The sequence below is a fragment of the Pecten maximus genome, chromosome 3 (assembly GCF_902652985.1).
Source record: "Pecten maximus chromosome 3, xPecMax1.1, whole genome shotgun sequence".
NCBI lineage: Eukaryota > Metazoa > Mollusca > Bivalvia > Pectinida > Pectinidae > Pecten > Pecten maximus.
Genome location: NC_047017.1, coordinates 31,945,592 through 31,966,551, shown reverse-complemented (window position 1 = coordinate 31,966,551; position 20,960 = coordinate 31,945,592).

Below are 20,960 nucleotides of genomic sequence, written 5' to 3'. Positions count from 1 at the left end.
AGTCGTGGGTACTGTCAAAACTACACCACTAAAAGTCGTGGGTACTGTCAAAACTACACCACTAAAAGTCGTGGGTGCTGTCAAAACTACACCACTAAAACACGTGGGTACTGTCAAAACTAGACCACTAAAACACGTGGGTACTGTCAAAACTAGACCACTAAAACACGTGGGTACTGTCAAAACTAGACCACTAAAACACGTGGGTACTGTCAAAACAAGACCACTAAAAGTCGTGGGTACTATCAAAACTAGACCACTAAAACACGTTGGTACTATCAAAACTAGACCACTAAAACTCGTGGGTACTGTCAAAACTAGACCACTAAAACTCGTGGGTACTATCAAAACTAGACCACTAAAACACGTGGGTACTGTCAAAACTACACCACTAAAACTCGTGGGTACTGTCAAAACTAGACCACTAAAACTCGTGGGTACTGTCAAAACTAGACCACTAAAAGTCGTGGGTACTATCAAAACTAGACCACTAAAACACGTGGGTACTGTCAAAACTAGACCACTAAAAGTCGTGGGTACTGTCAAAACTAGACCACTAAAACTCGTGGGTACTATCAAAACTAGACCACTAAAAGTCGTGAGTACTGTCAAAACTAGACCACTAAAACTCGTGGGTACTGTCAAAACTAGACCACTAAAACTCGTGGGTACTGTCAAAACTAGACCACTAAAACTCGTGGGTACTGTCAAAACTAGACCACTAAAACTCGTGGGTACTATCAAACCTAGACCACTAAAACTCGTGGGTACTGTCAAAACTAGACCACTAAAAGTCGTGGGTACTGTCAAAACTAGACTACTAAAACTCGTGGGTACTGTCAAAACTAGACCACTAAAACTCGTGGGTACTATCAAAACTAGACCACTAAAAGTCGTGGGTACTGTCAAAACTAGACCACTAAAACTCGTGGGTACTGTCAAAACTAGACCACTAAAAGTCGTGGGTACTGTCAAAACTAGACCACTAAAAGTCGTGAGTACTGTCAAACCTAGACCACTAAAACTCGTGGGTACTGTCAAACCTAGACCACTAAAACTCGTGGGTACTGTCAAAACAAGACCACTAACTATGAAAGTCGTGGGTACTGTCAAAACAAGACCACTACCTATGAAAGTCGTAGGTACTATCAGAACTAGACCACTAAAACACGTTGGTACTGTCAAAACTAGACCACTAAAACTCGTGGGTACTATCAAAACTAGACCACTAAAACTCGTGGGTACTGTCAAAACTAGACCACTAAAAGTCGTGGGTACTATCAAAACTAGACCACTAAAACACGTGGGTACTATAAAAACTAGACCACTAAAAGTCGTGGGTACTATCAAAACTAGACCACTAAAAGTCGTGGGTACTGTCAAAACTAGACCACTAAAAGTCGTGAGTACTGTCAAAACTAGACCACTAAAAGTCGTGGGTACTATCAAAACTAGACCACTAAAAGTCGTGGGTACTATCAAACCTACACCACTAAAACTCGTGGGTACTGTCAAAACTACACCACTAAAAGTCGTGGGTACTGTCAAAACTACACCACTAAAACTCGTGGGTACTGTCAAAACTACACCACTAAAAGTCGTGGGTACTGTCAAAACTAGACTACTAAAACTCGTGGGTACTATCAAACCTACACCACTAAAAGTCGTGGGTACTGTCAAAACTAGACCACTAAAAGTCGTGGGTACTGTCAAAACTACACCACTAAAAGTCGTGGGTACTGTCAAAACTAGACCACTAAAAGTCGTGGGTACTGTCAAAACTAGACTACTAAAACTCGTGGGTACTATCAAACCTACACCACTAAAAGTCGTGGGTACTGTCAAAACTAGACCACTAAAAGTCGTGGGTACTGTCAAAACTACACCACTAAAAGTCGTGGGTACTATCAAAACTAGACCACTAAAACACGTTGGTACTATCAAAACTAGACCACTAAAACTCGTGGGTACTATCAAAACTAGACCACTAAAACTCGTGGTTAAAATCAAAACTAGACCACTAAAAGTCGTGGGTACTGTCAAAACTAGACCACTAACTATGAAAGTCGTGGGTACTGTCAAAACTAGACCACTAAAAGTCGTGAGTACTGTCAAAACTACACCACTAAAACTCGTGGGTACTGTCAAAACTAGACCACTAAAACTCGTGGGTACTGTCAAAACTAGACCACTAAAACTCGTGGGTACTGTCAAAACTAGACCACTAAAAGTCGTGGGTACTGTCAAAACTAGACCACTAAAAGTCGTGAGTACTGTCAAACCTAGACCACTAAAACTCGTGGGTACTGTCAAACCTAGACCACTAAAACTCGTGGGTACTGTCAAAACAAGACCACTAACTATGAAAGTCGTGGGTACTGTCAAAACAAGACCACTACCTATGAAAGTCGTAGGTACTATCAGAACTAGACCACTAAAACACGTTGGTACTGTCAAAACTAGACCACTAAAACTCGTGGGTACTATCAAAACTAGACCACTAAAACTCGTGGGTACTGTCAAAACTAGACCACTAAAAGTCGTGGGTACTATCAAAACTAGACCACTAAAACACGTGGGTACTATAAAAACTAGACCACTAAAAGTCGTGGGTACTATCAAAACTAGACCACTAAAAGTCGTGGGTACTGTCAAAACTACACCACTAAAAGTCGTGGGTACTGTCAAAACTAGACCACTAAAACTCGTGGGTACTGTCAAAACTAGACCACTAAAAGTCGTGGGTACTATCAAAACAAGACCACTAAAACACGTGGGTACTATAAAAACTAGACCACTAAAAGTCGTGGGTACTATCAAAACTAGACCACTAAAAGTCGTGGGTACTGTCAAAACTACACCACTAAAAGTCGTGGGTACTGTCAAAACTAGACCACTAAAACACGTGGGTACTATCAAACCTACACCACTAATAAGTTGTGGGTACTGTCAAAACTACACCACTAAAAGTCGTGGGTACTATCAAAACTAGACCACTAAAACACGTGGGTACTATAAAAACTAGACCACTAAAAGTCGTGGGTACTATCAAAACTAGACCACTAAAAGTCGTGGGTACTGTCAAAACTACACCACTAAAAGTCGTGGGTACTGTCAAAACTAGACCACTAAAACACGTGGGTACTATCAAACCTACACCACTAATAAGTTGTGGGTACTGTCAAAACTACACCACTAAAAGTCGTGGGTACTGTCAAAACTAGACCACTAAAAGTCGTGGGTACTGTCAAAACTAGACCACTAAAAGTTGTGGTTACTGTCAAAACTAGACCACTAAAAGTCGTGGGTACTGTCAAAACTAGACCACTAATAAGTTGTGGGTACTGTCAAAACTAGACCACTAATAAGTTGTGGGTACTGTCAAAACTAGACCACTAAAAGTTGTGGGTACTGTCAAAACTAGACCACTAAAAGTCGTGGGTACTGTCAAAACTAGACCACTAAAAGTTGTGGGTACTGTCAAAACTAGACCACTAAAACACGTGGGTACTGTCAAAACTACACCACTAAAACACGTGGGTGCTATAAAAACTACACCACTAATAAGTTGTGGGTACTGTCAAAACTACACCACTAATAAGTTGTGGGTATGGTACTGTGTAAGCCGTATGTACTGTTTGAACTAGTGTCGTAACTTCAGCATAATGTGTCCTTTGATCTATTAACCACTATAAAGATCTTTACCGAGGTAGAACGATTTCTTCGTTAGCATGATTTATTAGCATGAGTAGACGTAACACATGTATATGCTTTGTAATTAAAACGGGTAAAAAGATTAAAAGTTAATAGACCACTAGGGCCCTCGGTATTAGAGTCAAAAGATTAGACTGTTGCTGTGTGTCACATTAACCAAGATACAGCCCCACAATAGTCCAGTGCTGGACAATTATCACGCTCAATAAGGGACGGCTAAACCGCGTGTTTATGATTTGCCTAATTACGTATGATTCATACAAAGTTTACGAGCTATGAAATACACAACAACACAATTCTTCTCTATAGCGAGAAGTCCATGCATACCTAACATTACTGAAATCACCAGGTTATATATATTTTAAAACATTTTAGATACGATCATTTATATTGGTTACCTAGTGGAATGGAATTAATGAGCGAGTTCGGGAATTTTAATGTCTAAGTAAACCCGACGTGTGCAGTCATTGATTCAAATTCCCATCCATCCGTTTACCCCTCGTCAGCCCGCATTAACATAGCCTACTTTGCTGTCTCATGCTGGAAATCTTCAACATTACTTGTGATGAGGTAGATGTTAGGTATATTTCTAAAGAAGTAGGATTTTACAAAACGTTCACAAAACCATCTACTTGTGTTCTTATGGAAATCGTACGTCTCAATGTACCATATAATCAAACATACGATATTAGATTTGTATAAATCCTATGTAGATCTAGATAGATCGACTTACAAACTCTCTCCCGGGTCTCATTTAATAAGCCAAACAGAGTGAAATATTTGTTTCGACAAGAAATAAGCTTAACGAAGCAATGAACATAACTCTATGATCCAATGAGCCTTCGGTTCCGGATTCCCTAATGCACTATATTTAGACGGTCTATTTCTTTTGGCCGGAAGTACATCTTGTATTCTCATCAATTTCCTATTTTGTTACCTATTTGACCTATTTAAAGGACTCCCATAACTAAATCAGCCAGTCAACTGATGTTTCTTCCTGAACCAAGACCCTAAAGAAAATATGTGTTTCTGAGTTTTGGATCGATTTTCTTATGTAGTCAAGATATGTAATAGGTAAATCCTGTATACGAAAATAAAGAGTAGGTTCTTCTGATTTGAAACAAAAAAATCACTCCGACTAAATTTCGAATAACGTATATCTGTAGGACCACAGGTGGGGTTTCCCCGTCCATTGTAAATATCATGGTTACTGTTTTTCGAGTACTCGTGTGCTCTTATATCCCATTTACCTTTACAATAATATTCATCCGGTAACGAAAACTTCAAACTTTAATTTGATATAACTTTCATATCATTTAAACTTCAAATGAGCAATTGAGGGTATGGAGTCTCTAGCAATAGTATATACATGTATTAAATTGGTGAGTTGTGCGAGTCCTGGAACCGCTCTCTTTTTTTGCTAGGTGCACATGTTTGATGGGTATTTCACTCTGATAAGAGGCATGGTGATTTTGAGCTCTGGTGGGGTCCCTTTTTAGCGTTCTCTTACTTTGAGTTGGGAGGACTTTGTACCCGGCCCATTCCGGACCAATAATGGTAAAGGTCCTTTCTCCAAGGACACAACCATGACAATATAGGAAGGTATGTGATCTCGGCTTACTGAGAAACGCATACCGGCTGGGTAAAGCCACGTATATCTGTGGGAGCTATTGCGGTCTCCGGATGAAACGGTTTTGATGCAGACTCTACAGATTTTATTTCAATTCACATTTGTTAACATTTTATCAAACTTTTATCAAACGCAACTTTATTAAATACGACGTCAAAAGCCATGGTTCTGATTTCGGCACACTGGATTCGGGAACTTTTCATTGTTCTCCCTTAAAATACAATAAGTAGAAAATTAGTTGGCTTCCTTTGAATACTACATAATTTATATAGTAAAATGTATATGATGATATTTAACAGGAAACCATTAGATATCCGCTCTATCCAGTTATTGTTAACAACGTACATACTGTATGGTATATTGTAATGTGAGTACAGGCACCCTTATGTTTGGTTGGATGGGAGCTATGGCGCCTTTGTTTATAAACCCATATGAGACCTCTCCCTGTCTATAAATCAACAGTTCGAGGTCAGAGAAGCTGCCTCCCAAATCTATTAAAACGGTACATTTCCTGACTGGAGTATTAACCGATATCAGACAGCTTGTTCTTTCCTTTGATAACCGGAAATAGCAAAGGGAAGCAATCGGGACAAGGTCACTCAGGAAGTGGAAATGATTCACAAGTATAACATTTCAAAGACCACGCACAGCCTGCTAAATATAGATATTCTGTTCCTTTGTGTTCGTGTGATATTTAACTATACATATGTAATCGGCGTTATAGATTTCCATACAATACAGATAAAATGGAACACGTACATCGATTGTGTATCTGATGATAAATGCACGCCGATTGGATATCGTCAACACCCAGACAGACGTCGTCTATTAACACCCAGACAGACGCATGCCGTCTATTAACACCCAGACAGACACATGCCGTCTATCAACAACCAGACAGACGCATGCCGTCTATTAACACCCAGATAGACGCATGCCGTCTATCAACACCAAGGCAGACGCACACTGTCTATCAACACCAAGAAAGACACATGCCGTCTATCAACACCAAGACAGACGCATGCCGTCTATTAACACCAAGATAGACGCATGCCATCTGTCAACAACCAAACAGACGCATGCCGTCTATCAACACCCAGACAGACACATGCCGTCTATCAACAACCAAACAGACGCATGTCGTCTATAAACCACCAAACAGACGCATGTCTATAAACCACCAAACAGACGCATTCCGTCTATTAACAACCAGACAGACGCACGCTGTCTGTCAATACCAAGAAAGACACATGCCGTCTATCAACACCAAGACAGACGCATGTCGTCTATTAACACCAAGATAGACGCATGCCATCTGTCAACAACCAAACAGACGCATGCCGTCTATCAATAACCAGACAGACGCATGCCGTCTATCAACAACCAGACAGACGCATGCCGTCTATTAACAACCAGACAGACGCATGCCGTCTATTAACAACCAGACAGACGCATGCCGTCTATCAATAACCAGACAGACGCATGCCGTCTATCAACACCAGGACAGACGCATGCCGTCCATCAACATCCAGACAGACGCATGCCGTCTATCAACACCAAGACAGACGCACGCTGTCTATCAACACCAAGAAAGACACATGCCGTCTATCAACACCAAGACAGACGCATGCCGTCTATTAACACCAAGATAGACGCATGTCATCTGTCAACAACCAAACAGACGCATGCCATCTGTCAACAACCAAACAGACGCATGCCGTCTATCAACACCCAGATAGACGCATGCCGTCTATCAACACCAAGGCAGACGCACACTGTCTATCAACACCAAGAAAGACACATGCCGTCTATTAACACCAAGATAGACGCATGCCATCTGTCAACAACCAAACAGACACGTGCCGTCTATCAACACTAAGACAAGATGCATGCCGTCTATCAACAACCAAACAGACGCACGCTGTCTATCAACACCAAGACAGACGCATGCCGTCTATCAACATCCAGATATACGCATGCCATCTGTCAACAACCAAACAGACGTATGCCGTCTATCAACATCCAGACAGACACATGCCGTCTATCAACACCCAGACAGACGCATGCGGTCTATCAACAACCGAACAGACGCATGTCTATAAACCACCAAACAGACGCATGCCGTCTATTAACAACCAGACAGACGCACGCTGTCTATCAACACCAAGAAAGACACATGCCGTCTATCAACACCAAGACAGACGCATGCCGTCTATTAACACCAAGATAGACGCATGCCATCTGTCAACAACCAAATAGACGCATGCCGTCTATCAACACCCAGACCGACACATGCCGTCTATCAACACCAAGACAGATGCATGCCGTCTATCAACAACCAAACAGACGCATGCCGTCTATAAACCACCAAACAGACGCATGCCGTCTATCAACACCCAGACCGACGCACGTCTTCTATCAACATCAAGACAGGCGCATGCCGTCTATCAACATCCAGACAGACACATGCCGTCTATCAACACCTAGACAGACGCACGTCTTCTATCAACATCAAGACAGGCGCATGCCGTCTATCAACATCCAGACAGACGCATGCCGTCTATCAACACCCAGACAGACGCATGCCGTCTATCAACACCATGAGAAACGCGTATCATCTTTCAACATCCAGACAGACGCATGCCGCCTATTAACAACCCGACAGACGTATGTCTTCTATCAACACCCAGACAGACGCAGAGCTCGATTGTCCCTCGCGAGTGACAGCTGATTTGACCATCAGGGCTGGATTAAATCTCACGAGTGACAGCTGATTGGACCATCAGGGCTGGATTATCACTTGCGAGTGACAGCTGATTGGACAGTTCAGAGCTCGATTATCACTCACGAGTGATAGCTGATTGGACCGTTCAAAGTTTGAATATCAGTGGTTGGTCGACAACCGTCTTGAACATTTAGAGCTGGATTATCCTTGGTGAACGACGGCTGTTGGATCGTCAAGAGATGGGTTACCGTTGTTGAATTACATTTTGTATCATTGGTAGGATGGTATTGGTTGATTGGGTCATAAACAGCTTTTGTTCACTTATTCACGGGATTTTTTAATTGACAGCGATAGAGTACCTTAAAGCAAATTAATGCATTTGTAACGGTATGGAGACTGGATCGGTTTTTATTTTGTATGATTTCTTCCGTTATTATTAATCAACCTAATTGAAATATATTTTCTTAGATTTTTAAACGTAAACGAAATAACTGCAGTTTCGATTTAGTGAAACGTATAATGATGTGTCGACTTGTTTGAAACTTCTTACACTGATTTGAAGAAGCATCTTACCATGTAGTGGTTAAGTAAATGAAATCTTATTAACGGGATGTTAAAGTCTGTTTTATATTCATACTGTATACTATCTTCTGTCACTAAGATGGAACATAACCTGCGAAAAACATGGACGATTTCAGCGTAATTACCATGCTGTTAATTAGTCTGGACATTATTGGACTGACCACCCACGCACATGCTCTTTATTGTTTACACAAGAAACAAACATCCAGCCTAATAGCTGCTGTTTCACCTGTCAATGGTACTACATAAATATTCAGATGTCGGGAACGTACAACTCATTACATATTGATCCGGACGTTATTGAAACACAAGACGCAATGCTACTGGAAATGTGAAACGCCATAATGGTGCCACTTCCTGGCCGACAGTGACAAAAGAACGCACCATTCAGACTAACGTAACAATGTACTAACACAACATATGACCACTGATCATGACTAACACCAGTGAGTGAACTGTGGATGATCACTACGGCCTAAACCGTCCGAGTCTACCGAGTAACCGAGATTCCACCAACAGGTAGTGGCCGACCCGTCCTTGGACGTATCGGAGGTTGGCGTGTCAGTAGTAATAGTACAACAGGCTAGGACATGGTCGATGACATGCAACATGCAATTACACAGAAACACGTGCATCTTAATTACACCTTGATTCCATCGGGTGGCTATTTCCGCGAAAACATCTAGATACGTGCATAAAATATCCGAATTCGGTTATGTTGTGTCTGGAGGTTTAAAGTACATACAGTGTGGTGGACACCGGAGACGGCAGTAACATGAATTAATAATTAGAAGACACAACTATTGTGTTGTCTTGGTTAGTATGTGGATGTCATTGCTTATCCGTACTTCCGTGTCGGCTGAGCGGACGTGACCAAGGCACGTCTGCGACGATCTTGTCCACACCAATCCTAGAGAAGACCAAAAACATATATGTGACGAAATCAAGAATTAATGTGCAAACGTCCGAGGTAGACATCATGCATGACAGAAAAACAGATTTAGCGATTCCGATACCATTTTTATTATATCGAGCTAATACAACGACAATGTCATAAGAAGATCAACGGACATATACCTATAATTGTATTGTATGACAAGTCCTAGCGATGCCTACAAAGAATGGTTAGATCAAGTGGTATATATCTTTTAGCGAAAGTGTGAAGGTCCAGCGATATTGGCGGAAGTATGATAAGACCTAGCGATATGGGTTCAAAGTGCGATAAGGTTCGGCGATATCAGTGAAACATGATAAAACCTAGCGATATTGGCGAAAGTATGATAAAACCTAGCGATATTGGCGGAAGTGTAAGATGATTTAACGATGTCAGCGTAAGTGGGAAATGATTTAGCGATATCAGCGGAAGTGTGCAATGATTAAGCGATGTACAATAATAAGCGGAAGTGACATATACACTTGTATGTGAGATACATTAGTGGGTATACATTACAGTTATGACGAGACTTAGCGATTCTAAAATGTCAGCGGTTGTCGTGAACATCCGATAAGGCATACAGATATCGCGGGAAATGTTGTAACATTGACTACCAGTTCGGACCGAAAACGGGAGCAATGTAAGCCCTCGCCCTGTAGTAGGACTAATAAGCCCTCGCCCTGTAGTAGGACTAATAAGCCCTCGCCCTGTAGTAGGACTAATAGTTATATCAGTCATTGTATCCTACTCTGGTTATACGTGTAAATCAGATGGCACCATTAGAACTGTAGTAACAGCGGTGATTGGTTCTGTAAGTGGTACACGTGAATCATAATGTGTACAAATATGGAATACACATAAACAGTGATCCCGAAATATAAAAACATGCTTTGAACATACGTCTCTTCTGTATAAAATCTTAACGCACGTCCTACGTCTACACAGGTAACAAATATTAGAATTAATCACTAATAGCCTGGTTTGAATTCCCCTGACCGGTCTATTCTGACTAACTCGATAGACTTTGTTTACCCTTTGGATAGATTTTATTAATTTGATATGGTGGACACGTCTGTGTTGACATTTGCGGGTGTTGGCGACACTTGTAGGAATGATGGCCATTGATTTGTACGTTAATGGTCAGGGAAATAAAAGCGGCTTTTCACACCTCTCTGTCCACTTCCGACTAGACATTCAATTAGGTCTACCATACGTATTGTCCTGGCAGAGGTGAAACAGTTAAACGTCACACACGGAAAGTGCCAGCTGTTGAATGGTATTCCCACTTTATGACATTTAAACTACGTATAAGCTCATTTATTAGTGGTAGATATTACTTGCACGGTTTCTGGCATATACACACTCCTAATAGATATCCCGAAATTTACCCCCACAGGCGTTACCTGTCGGCGTAACGACACTTATTTACAAACAGATCATACAGTGATTACTGACGTGTACGATTTCAGTACCAACAGGACAAGACAACATACAAACACTGGCAAAGAGGATCACTCAATAAAACAATGCTAATCATATTATAAATGTAATATGAAGGAAAACGATATAACTTTGGTAGAAAAAGTAACTTTGGCGAGAGAAATGGAGAACTGGCGAGGAGACCGATATTTTATCCTCGTGTGTAAAATTTGGGACAAAATTGAGGCCATGGCGAGACTCTTCGTCCAAATTATGTAACAAGCGAATTCAGGGCAAGATAATAATTATCTCTTATGCCTACATAATGTTTTTACTTTACATGGCACGAACTGACCTTTTGAATCAGTGACGTCACAATGTCCTAGTGACATGAATGAAAACCAAGCATCACAGAAACACTTCCTTTAATTATACAGTACATCAGAGACCTATATACTAGTATATAGGTCTCTGAGTACATGTACTTCGTTATTTTTATCTTGATAATGTTATTCGTTATACTAAAATAATTTCTGAGAATAAATGTAACTATACATGCAATTGTTATACGACTTCAGGGCGTTAGATGGAATGCCTTTTGATACCCATATGACACCTACATGTACATATATTCATGAATAGAAAATGATAGTCGACGGGTTCTTAAGAGGTGGAAGACATTACAACAGTCGGAAGACATTACAACAGTCCAGGTTATGAGATACAGTTTCTTGTCTCGCCTAACATCCACGTGACATATCCAATTGTTATCCGATATTATTTAACGTTATACTTAGTCCACTGAGAGGACAGTTCCTACCTGAATGGGGGCCAGACTAAGGACCACTATATACTGCAAACGTGGTTATTTTCGCGGATGGTTAATTTCGCGATTTCAATACGTAAACTATACGCGTGGGGGGTAATTTTCGCGATCGACCCACCTTTGTTTGTAGTTCGAGTATACTCAAATTATTATCAAAATAATACACGTGGGGGGAATTTTCGCGATCAAAAGAGATCCGCGAATTAGCGAAATTTCACCCTCACGTAAATTTCCACGTTTACAGTAAGTGTCATTTCGTCGAAAGGTCTTGTCGGAGGCACACTGCCATCTATCCTGACCCTTAACTTTGCTGAACGTAACCATGGATCAATAGCACTACCTGGACACAGCAGTCATTGGGCTGACATTCAGTAACTTCCCTGTTTGGACTGACAATCTATGACATCCTTGTTTCGGACTGACATTCTGTAACATCCTTGTTTCGGGCTGACAATCTGTGACATCCCTGTTTGGGCTGACAATCTGTAACATCCCTGTTTCGGGCTATATATACAATATAAGGGGTGGGCTTCTTTAACTGTTAAACTCGACAGGGAAAAAAAACGTATTTATTAACTCCTGAAAAGTTCCCTTCGAGCTTAACACTGACACTTCAATATGTGGTATCGGTAAATATAAATTACGTCTTTGAATCATAATGATGCAATTTACATCACACAATGTTGCCTTTTCCATAGCCACTGAAGGATTTTTGTTTATATAGATGCCGATTTCAGAGATCGGCGGTTTAATTGATTACTCTAAGTACATGTTGCAGTGCTAAAATATAATTTTAAGTACACGAGTTCCTTTTACTTGGAACTTAATGTCTGTTTTTATTCATAGATCTATTTTGATACTGTAACTTTTTTTTCTGTCATTGCCGTAAACACAATAGAGAAACTACTGACCTGTGTACCCTTAAATAATCTGAAATGAACAGGAAAAAAATATTAGTTTTAAAAACGCATTGTGTATCTGCTTTTCTGAATGAAATTGCTCTTTCGTCTGTAAATAGACAATGATATCAGTCATATTTTCGTCTATCAATGTTTAATCAACCACGAGTACAATGAATAAATAAAACGTTTCCAATATCCGGTATTTACATCTGATAAGAATACAAATTGATCATACCCAAATTTACATGCGTGATGGTATGCGGAACCGGAAGTTATGATATATATGTCAAGTGATATGAAATAGAAACAAAGCCTCGATCTCACATTGCTCTCTATTGGTGTGGTCGGGTCAGTCGTACTCTACCTATCGTGACATATAGTCTACTGTATATACGACATCACGAAGCCATATCTATGGAATCTCAGTCAATAGTGCTGATTTTACACACCAGGTGGCGCTATTCGTCTCTACACTGTAGTTTGTTTCAAAAAGAGTCCCGAAAATTCACATAAGAAAACAAATACGCCTGCTCCTTCTACAGAGTACATGTACGTATACGTTAACATTATATTCGGTACGCAACCAGATTGGCCTGTCTTGGGCCATTCGTTGAACACTAGACTCGGCTCTATTTTCAGAGACATGAACTTTGTTCTTTTTCTGCAGAGCACACACACAGACACTCACATGCATACAAAACTTTAGAATGATTTGTGACTGGATTTTTGTATACCACGTCTTACCAATCAAAATGTTCATAATGTCATAATTCATGTTCATGTTCTTCATTGTATTACAAAGCTAATGTTTGGCAAGTCTGCAGAAACATGACCATAGTTTGGCATGCTTCCATAACGCAATATTTGGCAAGCATTTTAAAAACGGGAACTTTTCTTGATTCCACAACATGGGCTTTGGTACACTTGCAGTAAACACACCCCACAAAATCAGCATAGAACTCCTTTATCAGTTAGTAAATTCAAAATACACGTCCTTCCTGCATTTGACTCTCGAGTCACAAATCAATGGTCTTCAGATTACACGCCAGCCCTTCATTTGTCTCCCGGTCACAGGTCCATGGCTTTCAGAGTACATGGCTGTCTTTCCTTTGTCTCTCGACCACAGGACATTGGTCTCCAGAATACACGTCCGCCCTTTATTTGTCTCCCGACCACAGGACACTGGTCTCCAAAATACATATCCGTTCTTCGTTTGTCTCTCAGCTACAGGACATTGGTCTTCAAAATATATGTATTTTTAATTTTCATTGGCTCAAGAACAGATTACATAGGTTCACCTTAAGAACAGAGAAATCTGGTCTCTCTCCAGAACATTAATATCAGACATGCCTTAATGTACATATCAACTTGGCTAATATTCACAAAAAAGACTTTGACTAAGTACAAGATAAAAAAAAACTTGTTTGAATTCCAACTCTTATGTGCCATCTCCAGTACACAGGACCTTGGTTTGGCATTTCCAGTACACAAGCCGCTGGTTTGACACCTCCAGTATATAGGACCCTGATTTGCCATCTCACGTACACAGGAACCTGGTTTGCCATCTCACGTACACAGGAACCTGGTTTGGCATCTCCAGTATACAGGACCCTGGTTTGTCATCTCACGTACACAGGAGCCTGGTTTGTCATCTCACGTACACAGGAACCTGATTTGTCATCTCACGTACACAGGAACCTGGTTTGGCATCTCCAGTATACAGGACCCTGGTTTGGCATCTCCAGTATGCAGGAACCTGGTTTGTCATCTCACGTACACAGGAACCTGGTTTGGCATCTCCAGTATACATGACCCTGGTTTGTCATCTCACGTACACAGGAACCTGGTTTGGCATCTCCAGTATACAGGAACCTGGTTTGGCATCTCCAGTATACAGGAACCTGGTTTGTCATCTCACGTACACAGGAACCTGGTTTGGCATCTCCAGTATACAGGAACCTGGTTTGTCATCTCACATACACAGGAACCTGGTTTGGCATCTCCAGTATACAGGACCCTGGTTTGTCATCTCACATATACAGGACCCTGGTTTGTCATCTCACGTACACAGGAACCTGATTTGTCATCTCACGTACACAAGAACCTGATTTGATATTTCAAGTACACAGGATCATGGTTTGTCATCTCCAGTACATAAAGTTCCTGGTAGGCCATCTCCACTACATAAGGTTCCTGTGTACGAGAGATGGAAAATCGGGGTCCTGTGTACCGGAAATGTCAAAACGGGTTCCTATGTACTTCACAGCGAGTTTAGATTCCTCTGTCACACCGCCAAGGGAGTGAAAGACTCTCTTCGTCCACGGAACAGGCCCATGTAAGATTCTATTAGTCCACGGAACAGGCCCATGTAATATTCTATTAGTCCACGGAACAGGCCCATGTTAGATAATATTAGTCCACGGAACAGGCCCATGTAAGATTCTATTAGTCCACAGAACAGGCCCATGTAATATTCTATTAGTCCACGGAACAGGCCCATGTAATATTCTATTAGTACACGGAACAGGCCCATTTTAGATAATATTAGTCCACGGAACAGGCCCATGTAAGATTCTTTTAGTCCACGGAACAGGCCCATGCTAGATAATATTAGTCCACGGAACAGGCCCATGTAAGATTATACTAGTATTTCCCTTAGTAACTACGGGATCATCATTTGAACTAAGAAAGAAAAGTTTGGTACACTTCCGGCCAGACGAGATTGACTGGCTTCCTTAGAAAGAGATAATCTCGGTTATATGTATGTTTGATTCGCATATGTGCACTTAGTCTTAGTACAACACCAGAACTAATATTTCTGTTTCCGGATCACATGATACTTGAATTCACATATATATTGAACCATTAATCGGCTCATGTTTCCATCTAACACTGCAACAAGTTGGGGACTTCCTAAGTATGCACGTAAATCAAGCTCGCAATCGGAATTCGAAAACACTCAACCAAACAGCCATAGTTTGCCTTCAGGTCACAGAACATTGGTTCCCGCCGAACACCGCTCCAATGTGTGAGAACGGTTCTGTTCCCAGGCCATGACATACAAACGTCATCGGAAAGGAATTCACTGATACTTTTACCTGTTTAATGCTCAGTAGAGATGCACATAAAAATTGCACATGGAAACATAATGAACCCATTCAAGTGACATTATACTGACACTACAAACCTGACCAAAAACTGGACTATTTTAAGAAGGCCGTGTTCTTCAATTACCTATATATAATGAAAGGATGTTAACCAGTAAAAACTCCCATGAAACCTTGACCGCCTTCAGAATGTACTCCATCTCTATGTCCATATACCACCAGTTCCTTCTAAACAGTAAATATTACTTGGCTCTCTCCAGAACACTGTCATTGCTCCCCATACAAAACTCATGACGGCATTGCATGATTTGCTCTAGGATAGACGATAAGCATGTACATGTAGTTCATAAGGCATTACCTAAACTCGTGTCTGCATGCCAAACAAGGATGGGTATCAGTCTGAGAACACTGCATCATATACGCCTACAAAACGCTGAATCCGTGTACGACCACAGATTACTGAATATATGTACACCTACACAATACTGAATATATGTACACCTACACAATACTGAATATATGTACACCTACACAATACTGAATATATGTACACCTACACAATACTGAATATGTGTACACCTACACAATACTGAATATATGTACACCTACACAATACTGAATATGTGTACATCTACAGAATATTGAATATGTGTACACCTACACAATACTGAATATGTGTACACCTACACAATACTGAATATGTGTACACCTACACAATACTGAATATATGTACACCTACACAATACTGAATATATGTACACCTACACAATACTGAATATATGTACACCTACACAATACTGAATATATGTAAACCTACACAATACTGAATATATGTACACCTACACAATACTGAATATATGTAAACCTACACAATACTGAATATATGTACACCTACACAATACTGAATATATGTACACCTACACAATACTGAATATATGTAAACCTACACAATACTGAATATATGTACACCTACACATTGCTGAATAGGTGTACACCTACAGAATACTGAATATACACATACAGATTACTGAATATGTGTACACCTACAGAATACTGAATATGTGTACACCTTCACAATACTGAATATGTGTACACCTACACAATACTGAATATACACATACAGATTACTGACTATGTGTACACCTACACAATGCTGAATATGTGTACACCTACAGAATACTGAATATGTGTACACCTACAGATTAATTAATATGTGTACACCTACAGAATACTGAATATATACACATACAGATTAATGAATATGTGTGCACCTACAGAATACTGAATATATACACATACAGATTACTGAATATGTGTACACCTACAGAATACTAAATCTGTGTACAACTACATATTGCTGAATATGTGTACACCTACAGAATACTGAACATGTGTACACCTACAGATTAATTAATATGTGTACACCTACAGAATACTGAATATATACACATACAGATTAATGAATATGTGTGCACCTACAGAATACTGAATATATACACATACATATTACTGAATATGTGTACACCTACAGAATACTAAATCTGTGTACAACTACATATTGCTGAATATGTGTACACCTACAGAATACTGAACATGTGTTCACCTACAAAATACTGAATATGTGTACAAGTACATATTACTGAATATGTGTACACCTACAGAATACTAAATCTGTGTACAACTACATATTACTGAATATGTGTAATCCTACAGAATACTGACTGTGTACAACTACATATTACTGAATATGTGTACACCTACATAATATACTGAATCCGTGTACACCTACAGAATACTGAATATGTGTACACCTACATAATATACTGAATCCGTGTACACCTACACAATACTGAATATGTGTACACCTACACAATACTGAATATGTGTACACCTACACAATACTGATTTGTGAACGTCGATACTGAGCCCGTTTACACCTACGGAATACTGAACACGTTTAAATCTTCATCGCAGGGATTTGATCTGTCTCGGAACAAATATTTGGTAGGCATCCAGAATATGTGTACACTTCTGGCTTGGTGCAGTGCCCCTGGCTTGTTACGACTGATCCCTTTATACTAGTGGTATTAATGTAATCGTATTTAGTTTGCGTTGGAATCCCGAAAGGCTGATCAGGTAGTAATCGATCTGGAATAGAATCAATAAAGGATTATTAATACTGCACCTTCTTTACATAACTACAATCACAAGAATCGTAAAAAAAAGTGTTAAGTAAACTATACAGTTTATTGTTACAGTGAAAATTGTCACATCATGTTTTTCTAACTAAATATGGCTGAAATCATTGTTGTTTGAATCTGTCGTCGTCGTTCGTTGTCATCGTCGTCGTAAATGCACAATGCGTCACTAAAAATACAAATATATTAGATTGTTATTCAATAAAGTATGTAGGTAAATAGGACCGGATTAAGTTGGAGAGAGCGGAGACTTTGGTGTTCACTCCCTCGGACTGATCCAGTATAAACATTGGACAGGGTGAACAAACATTTCTAAAATCCATGCTAAGACTAATTTACTCACAGCGCATGAGATTATTGCGCAAGCTAAATCACTCATTTTTACATTGACTTCCATCGTACTTGACCAATGTTTTTACATGAAGTGCGAATGTCAACAGTCGGCGAGACAATTACTCGTGAATAGAGGTAGTGCGTGTATCACTAGGGTCGAGTTCTATCATGTCTGTTGCTAATGATAATCTTTAAACATATAATTATAGTTTGGTTACAAAATACATGAATTAAAAGTTGAATCAATTGTTAAAACACATGGGACCGATACAAAGCTGTCATTATAGACAGAAGGTCGAAATATACAGGTGATCTTTAGAGCAGGTTTGACTGTATTTGTATGTGTATAATATTGTTTACTCCATACAAATGTATTTATATTGAAGGGTTTACTGTATACAGGTGTCTGTATTGAAGGGTTTACTGTTAACAGGTGTCTTTATTGAAGGGTTTACTGTATACAGGTGTCTATATTGAAGGGTTTACTGTATACAGGTATATATACTGAAGGCTTTACTGTATACAGGTGTCTTTATTGAAGGGTTTACTGTATACAGGTGTCTGTATTGAAGGGTTTACTGTAAACAGGTGTCTATATTGAAGGGTTTACTGTATACAGGTATCTATATTGAAGGGTTTACTGTATACAGGTGTCTATATTGAAGGGTTTACTGTATACAGGTGTCTATATTGAAGGGTTTACTGTATACAGGTGTCTTTATTGAAGGGTTTACTGTATACAGGTGTCTGTATTGAAGGGTTTACTGTATACAGGTGTCTATATTGAAGGGTTTACTGTATACAGGTGTCTATATTGAAGGGTTTACTGTATACAGGTATATATACTGAAGGCTTTACTGTATACAGGTGTCTTTATTGAAGGGTTTACTGTATACAGGTGTCTGTATTGAAGGGTTTACTGTATACAGGTGTCTATATTGAAGGGTTTACTGTATACAGGTGTCTGTATTGAAGGGTTTACTGCATACAGGTGTCTGTATTGAAGGGTTTACTGTATACATGTGTCTGTATTGAAGGCTTTACTGTATACAGGTGTCTATATTGAAAATAAAAATGATAAAAATTGAAATCAAAATGTTGATATGAAGACAATGGAATGTTAAGATATAATATATTATCGCAGCAAATCATTGGCTTAAATGCCTATCATATACAGGAAATGCAGAAGTATCTGTGTTGCACATTGACCTTTTACATTGGTCGTAATATAAAGGGATTACCGTGGTGACTATGGGATCTTTTAAAGTCTTTTATCTATTTTTGACTGGTGAGTCCATACACCAAATGACCTGAACATCACTCGTGTCCAAACTACTGCTATGTTTTTCGGTTGACAGTTTTGTCAAGACTAAAAGATTTGTCGGTGACTGTAGACAGACAACCAGGCAGTATTCTAACTTTGGCTTTAATAGATATACCACTACCTGTGTTTACAGAGTATATAGAGTTTACCAGAAGTGAAAACGGGGGTCAAGTTGTTAACAAATTAGCTCTGCAAGTCTGTATTAAAACTGAATATCATTATTATAAATATAAACCTATCCGTTAAACAAACACACGAGCAGCAGACAATCTTTACTAAACTAGAAAAAGGAAAGTCGTCTGCTATTTTTGCTTAAATGACTTGAAATACTTACAGTCGAGATATTGATCGAGCTGAATATCCCTCCCCCTATATCAATAACAACGTTTGTCTAAACTTCCACAAGAGTCTGCTTTGTCGACAGCCTCTGAGATTTGATTAAGCTGGGTCCGGATACAATGGTCCGGCTCTGGATCCTGTAATTAGACATGGGCGGTAATTACAACACGGCTGAGCTCAGTCTATAAATATACAGTACATACAGTAGCTATCATAAGAGCAGTGTAATATCCTCTCAAATGAATGAAAATAACATAAAAAAAACTATAGGACATAGAATGTTGAAAAACATCGGTGTAAATGTTTGAAGGATTTTGCACATCGTCACGTCGCACAGATGTGGCGAGGTTCGCATTAACGATTAAAGTTTAATGTTTCTATGCGTAGTCAAGTCACACGAATATTTCAATGTTCCTGAATGTTTTAAAAGTATTCAAATATTTTCCAATGTAAAGTCCCACTAATGTCATAATGTAAATGTTAATGTATAATGTTTTTAATGTGGAATAGCAAACTTTAAAGTTATCTCAGAATCGTGTCTCTCTATAGTTCTTGTCCTTACTTCTGTTTTCTTCCTATTCAAAACCTCCGATATACTTAGGATATCCTGAAGCCATAGACCTAGATAGGATATCCTGATGCCATAGACCTAGATAGGATATCCTGAAGCCATAGACCTAGATAGGATATCCTGAAGCCATAGACCTAGATAGGATATCCTGAAGCCATAGACCTAGATAGGATATCCTGAAGCCATAGACCTAGATAGGATATCATGAAGCCATATACCTAGATAGGATATCTTGAAGCCATAGACCTAGACTAGATATTTTGAAGCCAGACCTAGACTAGATATTCTGTAGCCATATATCTAGGCAGTCTATCCTGAAGCTACATTTGTATAGACCTAGACAGGAGACTATTAAG